This window comes from Puma concolor, chromosome F2 (assembly GCF_028749965.1).
Source record: "Puma concolor isolate L17-30 chromosome F2, mPumCon1.1.hap2, whole genome shotgun sequence".
In the NCBI taxonomy this organism is placed as follows: domain Eukaryota; kingdom Metazoa; phylum Chordata; class Mammalia; order Carnivora; family Felidae; genus Puma; species Puma concolor.
Genome location: NC_141684.1, coordinates 29966647 through 29978253, shown reverse-complemented (window position 1 = coordinate 29978253; position 11607 = coordinate 29966647). Strand labels below are relative to the sequence as shown.

General features: G+C 37.8%; 1 protein-coding gene across 6 annotated transcripts in view; it reads left to right on the top strand.

The window, feature by feature from the left end:
* Positions 1–11607, top strand: part of EMC2 (ER membrane protein complex subunit 2) — a 564357-nt gene that overhangs the window by 213038 nt on the left and 339712 nt on the right. Inside the window, exon 14 of one of the 6 annotated variants that reach the window (XR_015246903.1) lies at positions 589–2141. The exons of the other annotated variants lie outside the window; for them this stretch is intronic. The gene's annotated coding sequence lies outside the window, so the exon portion shown is untranslated. Of the gene's footprint in view, positions 1–588; positions 2142–11607 lie in introns of those variants that run through there. 6 annotated transcript variants of the gene reach the window in all.

Genomic DNA, 11607 nt, shown 5'->3' with positions numbered 1-11607 from the left:
GTTCTGAACTAAATATTTTACACTTATTGGCATGTATGATTCTAAAAACAGCTCTGTGATATAGTAATGGTGGGTTGGTTTTATGAATAGCTACAATTATTCACATATCCCTAGTCGTAGTCCATTCAGGCTGCTATAACTAAATACCACAGACTGGGTGGCTTTTAAACAACAGAAATTGATTTCTCACAGTTCTGAAGGCTGGAAGTCCTAGATCATGTTCTTTGCTGTTGATAGCTGGCAACTTCTCTCCATGTCCTCACATGGTGGAAAGGCCTAAGGATCTCTCTGCACCCTCTTTTTATAAGGCACTAATCCCATTATGAGGGTTCCACCCTTATAACTTAAGTACCTCCCAAAGGCTATTGTTTCTAATACCACTGTCTTTGGGGGTTAGGATTTCAGCATATGAATTTTGGGGAGATTCATTCAGACTGTAGCATTCCTGAATCCATACCATTTAATAATTTCTTTTAACACTGACTCAGGGCTTGGCTATGTAACTTGCTCTGATCAATGGAACAATGGCAAACTTGATGCAGGCAAAGACTTGAAAAAGAGCCTGCATGTTTCTCTTCTTTCTCTTAGACCTCTGCCACCACCAGTGAACAGACCTGAACTAGCTTTCTGGAGAGACATGAGTTATATTGGAGAAGAGCTAAGATATCTAAACACGGACATTCTAACCTACACAGCCCCAACTACCCTTCCAGGTAATTGAGAAGCATGAGTGAGTCTAGCTGAGGTCAGCCCAGCTCAGACCAGATTGTGAGTAATAATAAATGCTGATTAGTTCAAACTCTTAAGTTTCGAGGTGATTGATTACTTAGCAATAGCTAACTGATACATGTAGATACTAATATTCTTATTTTGTATATGAGTAAACTGAATTCTAGAAGGATTAAGTAACTTGTTCAAGACTGACTCTAGGGGCGCGTGGGTAGCTCAGCTGGTTAAACCGACTCTTGGTTTTGGTTCAGGTCATGATCTCGTGGTTTGTAAGTTTGAGCCCCACATCGGGCTCTGTGCTGACAGTGAGGAGCCTGCTTGGGATTCTCTCTCTGTCTCCCTCTCTCTCTGTCCCTCCTGTGCTCTCTTTCTCCTTCTCAAAATAAATGAATAAACTTAAAAAAAAAAGAAGACTGACTCTAAAGCCCATGAACTTAAACATATGCAATTAAAACACAATTTGTAAAACTTTGAAATCTTCCACCTAAAAATTGAGACTAGTTCCTGTACACACACACACACACACACACACACACACACACACACACACAGTATCTCCATTATTAAAGGACCTAAATGAGCATTATGAAATAGATGTAATATAATGGAGCATTAGGTGATCATCATTGATCTGTTAACTTCACATAGGTGACACTATTGACATTCTGGGCAGAATAATTTTCCTACTGTACAGGACTCTTTTAGGACTGCAACATGTTTATGGACCTTGTCTCTGTAATGTTCTGTGTGCCCCCATCCCAGTCATAATGACCACTAAAAATGTCCTCATAGTAATTTTGACTATTAATCTTGGCATCTACCTCCTGCCCCAAATTTCCAAACTTCCCTAGATGGGGGATAAGGCTGGGGAGAGATATCACTTCCAGTTGAGAACCACTGTTGGAATTTTTTAAATATTGGAGTTAATACAAAATGCATGTAGTTTTTTTATGTGTATGTACCAATTAAAAATAGCTTAATTTAATTGTTTAGCTTAATAAATTATTATAAGGCAAACATCCTTGACATCAGCATTCAAATAAAGAAGTACTTTGTCTGTCAATTTCAGATACCTCTCCTGTGTTCCTTGTCCCTATTGCAACATCATCCATCCCCCCAAAAGTAACTACTTCCTAGATTTTATAATAACCACTTCTTAAATTTGTATTTCTTTGTAGTTTTCTCAGCCAAATGTATACCCCTGGTCAACGTAGTTTTGTTTTGACTATACTTAAAAAAATATATGCCTAGGTGACTCCTTTTAATCTAATAGTAACATCTTCTTCCACTTATAATTTATTTGTTGAAGAACATTGTGTATTTAACTATCAGGGTGAAGAATATAAATACGTGAAAACACAATTTTTTGTTTGGAAAAAATGGCAATATCATTTATATAATCAACTTATGCATAGTTTATTCAGAGTCTGTCACTACAATGTGTTGGTGTCGTTTTGGCACAGTTGTGTCTTAAGATAATGACCCCACTGACTTTCTTCAGTTAACATCATGGCCAAGGATGTTAAACATCATGCTAAACAGAGAGGTTAATAATTATTTCTCCAGGAACAGACCCTGATTACTTCCAGGGAAGGTATTAACTTCAGCTCTATTCTACCCATACCTGTCCAAGAATGATATCATCATTTTAGCCATTTATTTTGTACTTTTTCATTCAGGAATGATATAGAAAATGCTTTTGCTTTTTTCAACCCTTTCTTTCTCTTCAGTTTCTGTTTCATGGCTTTATCCTCCCAAATTAGGAAAAAAATCCAAGCCTAGGCATTACTTGGGATCATGATGCTACAGATTAGGCTGCTTTTTTCTGAATTCTATACTTCAAGTTGGAATATTTTAGAATATCAGCTTACAGTATAATAGGGAAGGTAAGAAGCTACTTATCCTTTTGAAGTTGGCAGGTAAGTTGATTGCCTAGAAATCTGAGTGCTATTCAAAACTAACAAAATTTGCTTTTTGATTATAATAGCAATACGTAATCACAGAAGACTTTGGGAGAAAGCAGAAAAGTACAAAGAAAACTAGTAAAAATTAGAGAATGATGTCTTGTTGACAGAGTCCATTTTCCTCATTTTAATTTTAAGACCATATGTTTAGCTGTTATTTTCAGGGACAGAACACCAGTGCCATTGCCCAGATAGTGTTTAGCTCTGCACCAATGCTGACTGCCTGTCTAGACTGGTGTGTTTTCCTCTCCCCTAGCATGTCACTGCACTCAAGATTAACAACTGTGAGGGCCACCCATCATGTGAACTCATCTGCAACTTGGTTTTGTCTATAATCTTGCATGGGACTCTCTTCTATCCCTCTCTATAACATCCATTCCTAGATGAGCATTCCTCCAAAGTGAGCAGACTAGTGTGACAGGTGGCTCCAGTCTGAATGGTCAGTTAGGATGTAAAATAACACTAAATTCATTAATTTACAGCCCAGGCTAAAACTGTTCCTCACTTGCTCTCACCTAAGCCTTCTTTATCTATAGTCAAGAAAGATCTGATCGTTAAGAGATTTTATAAACTTCACTCCATCTTTATTTTCCATGTGATTTCTTAGCTTCCTAGGTCTCTGAGGAAGAATTTAACTTCCCCTAGGGAATACTGTTAGTATGATATGATAATTAATAATGAATAACTTGTACCTGGCACAGTGAAAACTCAAACTCAATGGGAATGTTAGCAAATAAAACAATTAGTAGTAGAAATTTTAAGTTGGAGGATCCATGTCTCATCCAAATGAATATTTTCAAATATATAGTTAGAAATACATAAACAGGGGTGCCTGGGTGGGTCAGTCGGTTAAGCGTCTGACTTTGGTTCAGGTTATGATCTCATGGTTCATGAGTTTAAGCCCTGTGTCAGGCTCTGTGCCGACAGCTCAGGGTCTAGAGCCTGCTTCAGATTCTTTGTCTACCCCCACCCCACTCCACCACCCCCCCCAGTCTCTCTGTCCCTCCCCCGCTCACCCTCTGTCTCTCAAAAATTAAAATTAAAATTGTTTTTTTAAAAAGAGCATAAAGGGGCGCCTGGGTGGCGCAGTCGGTTAAGCGTCCGACTTCAGCCAGGTCACGATCTCGCGGTCTGTGAGTTCGAGCCCCGCGTCAGGTTCTGGGCTGATGGCTCGGAGCCTGGAGCCTTTTTCCGATTCTGTGTCTCCCTCTCTCTCTGCCCCTCCCCCGTTCATGCTCTGTCTCTCTCTGTCCCAAAAAAATAAATAAAAAACGTTGAAAAAAAAATTAAAAAAATAAAAAAAATTTAAAAAAAATAAAAAAATAAAAAGAGCATAAAAAGCTCAATTTAAAAAAGAAATACATAAACATATTTATGAAAATACAAGAGCATTTAATTAGCTAAAAGATATATTATCTATCTTTCTAAATAGCTTGAATTATCCTGGAGAGTCATTGCCAAAGCTGGAAAACTCCAGTGGTCTGTATGCTTTCAACTTTACTCAGAAAAACATGACTTTACCTGCTTATTCTCCAATAATCCATGGTATCCAACAGATTTGTTTTAGGTTTAGAATTAATTAATAGGTTTAGAATTAATTTAATTTAGCTACTGAGTTGTACATTCTTTGAGAGTAAGAATGCACTTTACTCACCTATCTAGTGAGCTCCTAACGGAAGACCTAATAATAGCTAAGTTTTTAATAAATATTTAGTGAATGAGAGAACCCATGTATTTAGTTAGAGTAACATTGGAGGTTAAATCTGCTTTCTGTTTCCCTAAGAAAATTTGGGGTACAAAAGTGAATTCATTTTAGGAATTATTGCAAGTCCATGAATATAATCTGAATGATAATCTGGAAAAAAGCTAGAGCAATAATCCTGAAGACAAAACATATCTAAATTCATTCATTTATTAATATACTCAGCACTACTGTTTCAGGTGTTGTATTAGGCAACAGGAATATAGCAATGTGAAAGACTGATGGGGTTCCTGCTTTTATGCAACTTAAAAGTCTAATGAAGGACACAAGTAAATTGTTAATTTTAAGACTATACAATCAATGTTATGATAGAGCCTATGCATAGCTTAAACCAGTTGTTCTCAAATTTAGCAGGCATCAGAATCATTCAAAGGCTTTTCACGACACAGGCCGCTGGGCCCATCCCCAGAGTTTCTGATTCTGTATGTCTTAGATGAAGCCTAAGGATTTGCATTGCAAGTTCTCTGGTGATGCTAATGCTGCTGGTCCAGGAATCACTTTAAAAACCATTGGTTTAGGGGTGTGGAGGTGGCTCAGTCAGTTGAGCATCTGACTCAATTTTGGCTCGGGTCATGATCTCGAGGTTCTTGGATAGAGCCCTGCCTTGGGCTCCAGGCCGACAACACAGAGCCTACTTGGGATTCTCTCTCTCTTTGTCTCTCTGCCTCTCCCCCACTTGCGTGTGCTCTCTCCATCTCTGTCTTTCTCTCTTTCTCAAAACAAATAAACATTAAAAAATAAATAAAAAAAAGAACCATTGCTTTAGATTAAAGGAGCAATAGGGCAGGCTAAGCTAAACTTTGTGACATCATTAGTTCAATGATAACTTGAGGGAAGATAATTCATTGAAATATTAGTTTGTATAGTTACATTTCTTCCTTCTTGCCTATTCAAGGAGAGAGCTTGAGCTTTAGCAATTTCTTGCCACATGTAAATTTTGCAGAGTATACAAGAGAAATTCTTTGAACTCAAGTCTCTTTTATAAACACCTGTACTCAATTTTAAAGTTTTATGCCAGGTGTCCTTTGCAAGAAGAGGGGAATAGAGGCCCCTCTGAGATACAGAAGAAAGAAAATATTTTGGTTAGACTGGACAGAAATCTGAAGTCTATGATCAGAGGGGAAGCTTCCCTATTTTATAATCATGTCCTAGAGACATGGCAGAACCTCTGAAAATGGATCATCAAGCAAGAATGATCCTGGTATGAGGCCTCCCAGCCTTGCCAGGGATTGGCATACCCTGCACAGGGACACAGAAGCAGGAGAGCCATAAGACTTAGAGGAAGCTATGGAAATGGACATACAGAGATTCTGAGTGATGACTCAGGAACTCCTCTCACCCCCACCCCCAATAATGTGGTGCTGTGTAACACTGTGGGCCTTTTAAAGTCCTGGAGGAGGGAAGCAACATAATCAACAGAATGGATTTCTTGCCAGAACACAAAGGAGGCTTGGATAAGGATTCAAATAAATTTAATGAACAATGAATAAGTGTTATTTCTTACACATCTTTGTTTGTGAATTCAGATTTATACTTGCCTCTCTTGGATGATATGTCAATTGTAAAATTATTTTAAAAGAAATTGTGAATCCAGGAAACCAACACTTCTATACATTTTCTGTGAGTTTCCATGAAGGCTAATAAAAATCTTCATATTTGACATGTGCTCAAGAAATATTTGTTATATTGACATGACTCTATTGGAGTATTTCTAAATAACTCAAGTGTGTCAATGCTAAATGTTCAGTTTAGGATAAAGGACACAGTATATTGTAAGTGAGCCAATGTAGTGCTATGGTTACAGAATAGGTTCAGGAATCACCTGCCTAGATTCAAGTAATACCATTTGGTAATTAAATGACCTTGGACAAGTTAAGCTAACTGTTCTGCAACCAGTCCCACATTTGAAAAATGTGTATAATAGTAAGCCTCTCGGGGTTGTTGTGAGGATTCAATGAATTAAGTCTTTGGATTTTAAAATGTAAGAACTCAACATTAATGATAATTTATTGGATATATCCAGTTTGCATGGCTGGGCATTTCCTGAATGAGTTTCAAATAAACATAACTGTGCCTTTTAGGGTGCATTAGTTTTAGAGGCTTAGAATGAAGAAACTTTCGAAAAGCCTAGAATTTGTTGCTATTGTTATTAAACTGTGATCTGTTTTGAAGCGTAATTAACTGATGTTCTGTAAAATATTCAGTGCATTAACAGTGACAGTTTTAACATTAAGCCAGAAGCACTCTCAAGATATTTAAACATTAACTAACTTGATTGTCTTTAAACTTCAATGTTGTTTTTATTCATTTTTGTCTTTCATAACTTAGATTATATGTATATATATATATATATTTATTTATTTATGGCACCCACACGTATTCCAAGTGTGGTCCTTTGTAACATTACATTGGAGAATAACAAAGGGATGGTGTCTTGGTTATTTCATCATATTAAACATCTGTACATTTCATTTTAGCTTATGTTATAGCTGGCTTTCTCAGTTACAGGCATACAGAATATCCTTTCCCCACATAAGCTCTGTTTCTTGTAACTCACCATCTCCTATTTGATTCCTTAATTCCACTGGCAATTTGGAGCAGCCTGCTTACTCATGTTGTGTCTGCAGCTCTGGAATCTTAGCCTTTGAGTCATGTAATTTCGGAAATCTTTGCTTTCTGCCTTATGTATTAACAGCAATCAGGCAGCCCCTTAAGACTTTCCTGGAAAAATCCCAAAATACTTCATTTTTTATTTTGTATTTAGTTGGAAGGGATTCCAGTTAAGTTAGCCTTGGTTTCCTAATTCTGACTGGCCACCCAATTGACGACAGCCTGACCTCTAGTTTGGCAAATCAGCACCCTTGGTGGAACTCTGTGGATTTCCTAAACATCATACAATCATTTTGTGATATCAAGGTTCCAAAATCACTATTTTTTTTATTACAGGAAAACCTTTTATGCAACCAATATTTAGTACTAGTAATTACGGTCCTTCTTATTTAGCTTATCAATGACAGATTGGGTTCCAAAGTAGAAAAAAAGTAAGGATTAAAGCTTTATTAAATAAGTATATTTTAATGAAACATTAATAATTGAAGATTAGAGTTCATAGAATATTTATAATAATAAATATATAAATATATAAATATATATTTATATAAATAAATATATATAATAATACATATAGAATATTTATTAATACATTTATTCAATAACTTATTAACCTATTACATGCAGGATATGTTACTACTCTTGTGAAAGCAAGAGCAACTATGACCCATTTTCTGTCCATAAGAAGCTTAGAGTCTAGGTTGAAAGGCAGAAAAACGAACATAATTTCAATGCAGTTAAGTGCTATGTCAAGGGTAAGTACTGAGTATGATGACAGCAAAAAGGAGAGGGCCTCCTAGAGGAGGTTATATCTAAATTATGATAAGAAGGAGAAAAATAATTTAGCCAGGAAGAGAGGAATGCATTTTGCACATTCTAGGCAAAGAAAACAATTTTACAAGGAGTTGGATTATTCCAGCCAGTGATGGACTTGTCTTAGAAGGTCTTACCTACTGTGTTAATTATAAGAGACTGTAAATATGGCCACAAATTCTTCCCCTCTTTGTATCCAAGCCCTTACAATTACAGATTGTACACAAATTCTTCCCCTCTTTGTATCCAAGCCCTTACAGACCCTCCCATAAAGACGTGAAATATATTTCTTTCCCTTTTGAATCTGAGTAGGGCATGTGACTTGCTCTGGCTAACGGGACCTAAGCAAATATGATACTAGCAGAGACTTGACTGGTGCTTGTACATTGGAGCCTGACCTCTTGCTGAGCTTGACCCTTGAGACCACCATATTTTATGAGTCTGAGCTAGCCTGTTGTGGGAAAGAGAGATCACATGGAGGAGAACTGAGGCGTCATGACTGACAGACTGCCAACGGTCAGATATGTAAGGGAAGCCATCTGTAGGAAGCAAACTAAGCCTCCTCCCCCAAAGATATCCAATCCTAATCTCAGAACCTATGAATATGTCACCTTACATGGCAAAAGAGACTATGAAGATGTGATTAAGTTAAGGATTTTGAAATGAGGAGACTATTCTGAATTATCTGGGTGGGCTCATTGTAATCACAAGGGTCCTTATCAAAAGGAAACAGGAGGTACAGCCTTAGAGAAGGAGATGTGAAAATAGAAGCAAGGGTAGAAGTCACAGAAAGATCTGAAGATGTTTTACTGCTGACTTGGAAAACGGAAAGCGGAGCCATGGTACAAGGAATGCAGGCAGCCTCTAGAATCTGGAAAAGCAGGGAAACAGATTCTTCTCTAGAGCCTCCAGAAGGAAAGCAGTCTTGCTGACACCTTGCTTTCAACCTACTCAAGACTTCTGACTTTCAGAATTGTAAAATAATGAACTTGTAGTGTTTAAATACATTTTAGTGTTAAATACATTTAGTTAAATACATTTGTAGTGTTTAAATACATTAAATATGTTACAGTGGCGATAGGAAAAACTAACAGAGCAAGCTACATTGTCTAGGGGCCAGGCAACCTGCGAGCAGACCACAGCTGCCTGGCTGAGCCTAGTGTTTCTTGTGTTTTTCGTACACAAGAACAGCTAACTGATACACTGATCTAGAAATATAAAATAAAAAATAAATGAAGCAAAATGTTTACATTAAGCTACTTAAAAATAGTTATTTCCTGGGGCGCCTGGGTGGCGCAGTCGGTTAAGCGTCCGACTTCAGCCAGGTCACGATCTCGCAGTCCGTGAGTTCGAGCCCCGCGTCGGGCTCTGGGCTGATGGCTCAGAGCCTGGAGCCTGTTTCCGACTCTGTGTCTCCCTCTCTCTCTGCCCCTCCCCCGTTCATGCTCTGTCTCTCTCTGTCCCCAAAATAAATAAACGTTGAAAAAAAAAAATTAAAAAAAATAGTTATTTCCTTAACTTTCTTAGGGACTTATGTGGGTAGCTCTCTAAAGCAAAAATTCACCATTCCTGCCTCTGAGTTCCCAGTCTGCTCTAGTTCCTACCCTTCCTAAGTTTGGTTGCTCACCTCTTTGGATTTCTATTTTTTCTTCAGTCTCCTTTCAATACAGTTCCCTTCTTTTTTAAACAAGCCAGGGCTAGTTTCTGTTACTGCCTGACTGTGAGCTCTGTAAATGCAACTTGAGAATTCCTTCTCATTACCAACCTGTTACAAATTTGTTAGATACCCTGATGTTTGGGAAGCATGATAGGAAAGACATTCACTCATCTTTAGACTTATCTTTCTTTTTGTTTTTTTTTTTTTTTGGCATTTTGTAGGCACTTAAAAAGAAAGTGATATTGAGTATTATTTCATTGCAACAAATAAACATGAACCTAGAGCTGCTTACAGAGAGCCTCCATGACTTACTTGTCTCACTCTCTACTCAGCTCAGACTAAATCATCTCTTTGGAATGCCATGAGAAGACATTCTATCCTTTGTTAAGGGATTTGACTGACCACAATTATATTATTATGCCTATGTGTGTTGAAAAATTCCAGGGAAAGTTAGAAAGAATCACATGGGATTTTGGCTTCAATCAAATGAAACCAGTTTGGAATGAAAAAGCAAAGATACTTTGTCTGAGCAATGAAAGAAATTTCACAACTATTAAAAGTATCAGTTTTACTGCAAACTTTTTCCTTCCTTGAATGTACTTATAAATTGTACTTACAGTGGTGTAAGTGTACAATTTTTAGAGGATGAATAAGGATCTTGGTGTTGCAAAATGTCACTTCTGTTACATGGTATTTAGCTTCTTTCAGTGTCTGAGATTATGTATTAGATCAATTTCCTACAGTATATGTAAATATTTTTTGCCACTTCTATTATACATGCTTGCCTAGCTTGGGTTCTCTGGTCATCAATTCTATGGTACTGTCATCAGAATCATTAATTTTCTGCCTCCTTTTTCTTCCTCTGTCCCCACCAGTCATTCCCTAACCCTTAATGAATTCAAGACCTAGCTTCCCTGTTTTACCACTTAGGCTACTGAACATTGTAGAAATAAAACTGTATAACCACAAATTGGAACTACTACAAGTTTAGTATTTTAAAGTCTAGCTGGACTCTCAGTGCCACTTGGCAATCCTTTTACTTGATGCTGGTTAGTAGCCTGAACTCTTTCTTTTTGTGTCCATAACTTTGCCTCAGTCTTGACAGAGGAAATAGGACTGTCAGACGCTACTAATTTCCCTTCCCTACATTATAAAACTTCCCAAAGTAGCATCCATCCTTCTTTTTTTTTGTATTAAGGGAAAATGAGTTGATATTCATCAGCTGTATGCTATATGTCTCCAGCCAAGCCTCCTCCATGAACTCCAGACTCATACTTATCGTGTACTAAACATTTCCACTAGATATCAAACAGGCTTCTCAAATGTAACATATTCAGAACAATACTCCTGATCTTCCTTGCCAAATCCTGCTTTTCCATTATATTCCCCATGCCAGTTAGTGGTGGCCATACTTCTAGTTGTTAAGGTCCCAAATTTTGGAGTCCTCCTTGGCACCCAAGTTACTGTAATCTTTTGTTGGGTTATTGCAGTAACTCTAATTTTTTTCTCTTTCATCTCCCTTGTGGCCTCACAGATTGTTCTCAACACTGCAGCTGGAGTCATTCATTATACTAAAAATGTAAATCAGATCACAGTTTCTGCTTCAAACTCTCCGTTGTCTTCCCATTTTATCCCAAGCAGAAGCCCAAGTTTTTACAGTGGCCCATAATGCTCTATACCAACAGGCTCACCATTGCCTCTTTGACCTCATGTCTGACTACTCTCCTCACTCATCTACCTCCTTGCCCTTCCTTGAATAGGATGGATTTGTTTTGGCCTTAGGCCTTTTCATTTGTTGCTCTTTGCCTGCAACAGACTTCCCCAGGTAATTTGCATGCCTTTCCTTTTACTTCGTTCAGGTTGTTGTTGAAATATTTTTTTTCTCCATGAGCTTTTTTCTTATCACTTTGTTTAAAACTATCCCGGGGCACCTGGGTGGCTCAGTCAGTTAAGCATCCGACTTCAGCTCAGGTCATGATCTCACCGTTCATGAGTTGGAGCCCCACGTCCGGCTCTGTGCTGACAGCTCAGAGCCTGGAGCCTGCTTCGGATTCTGTGTCTCCCTCTCTCTG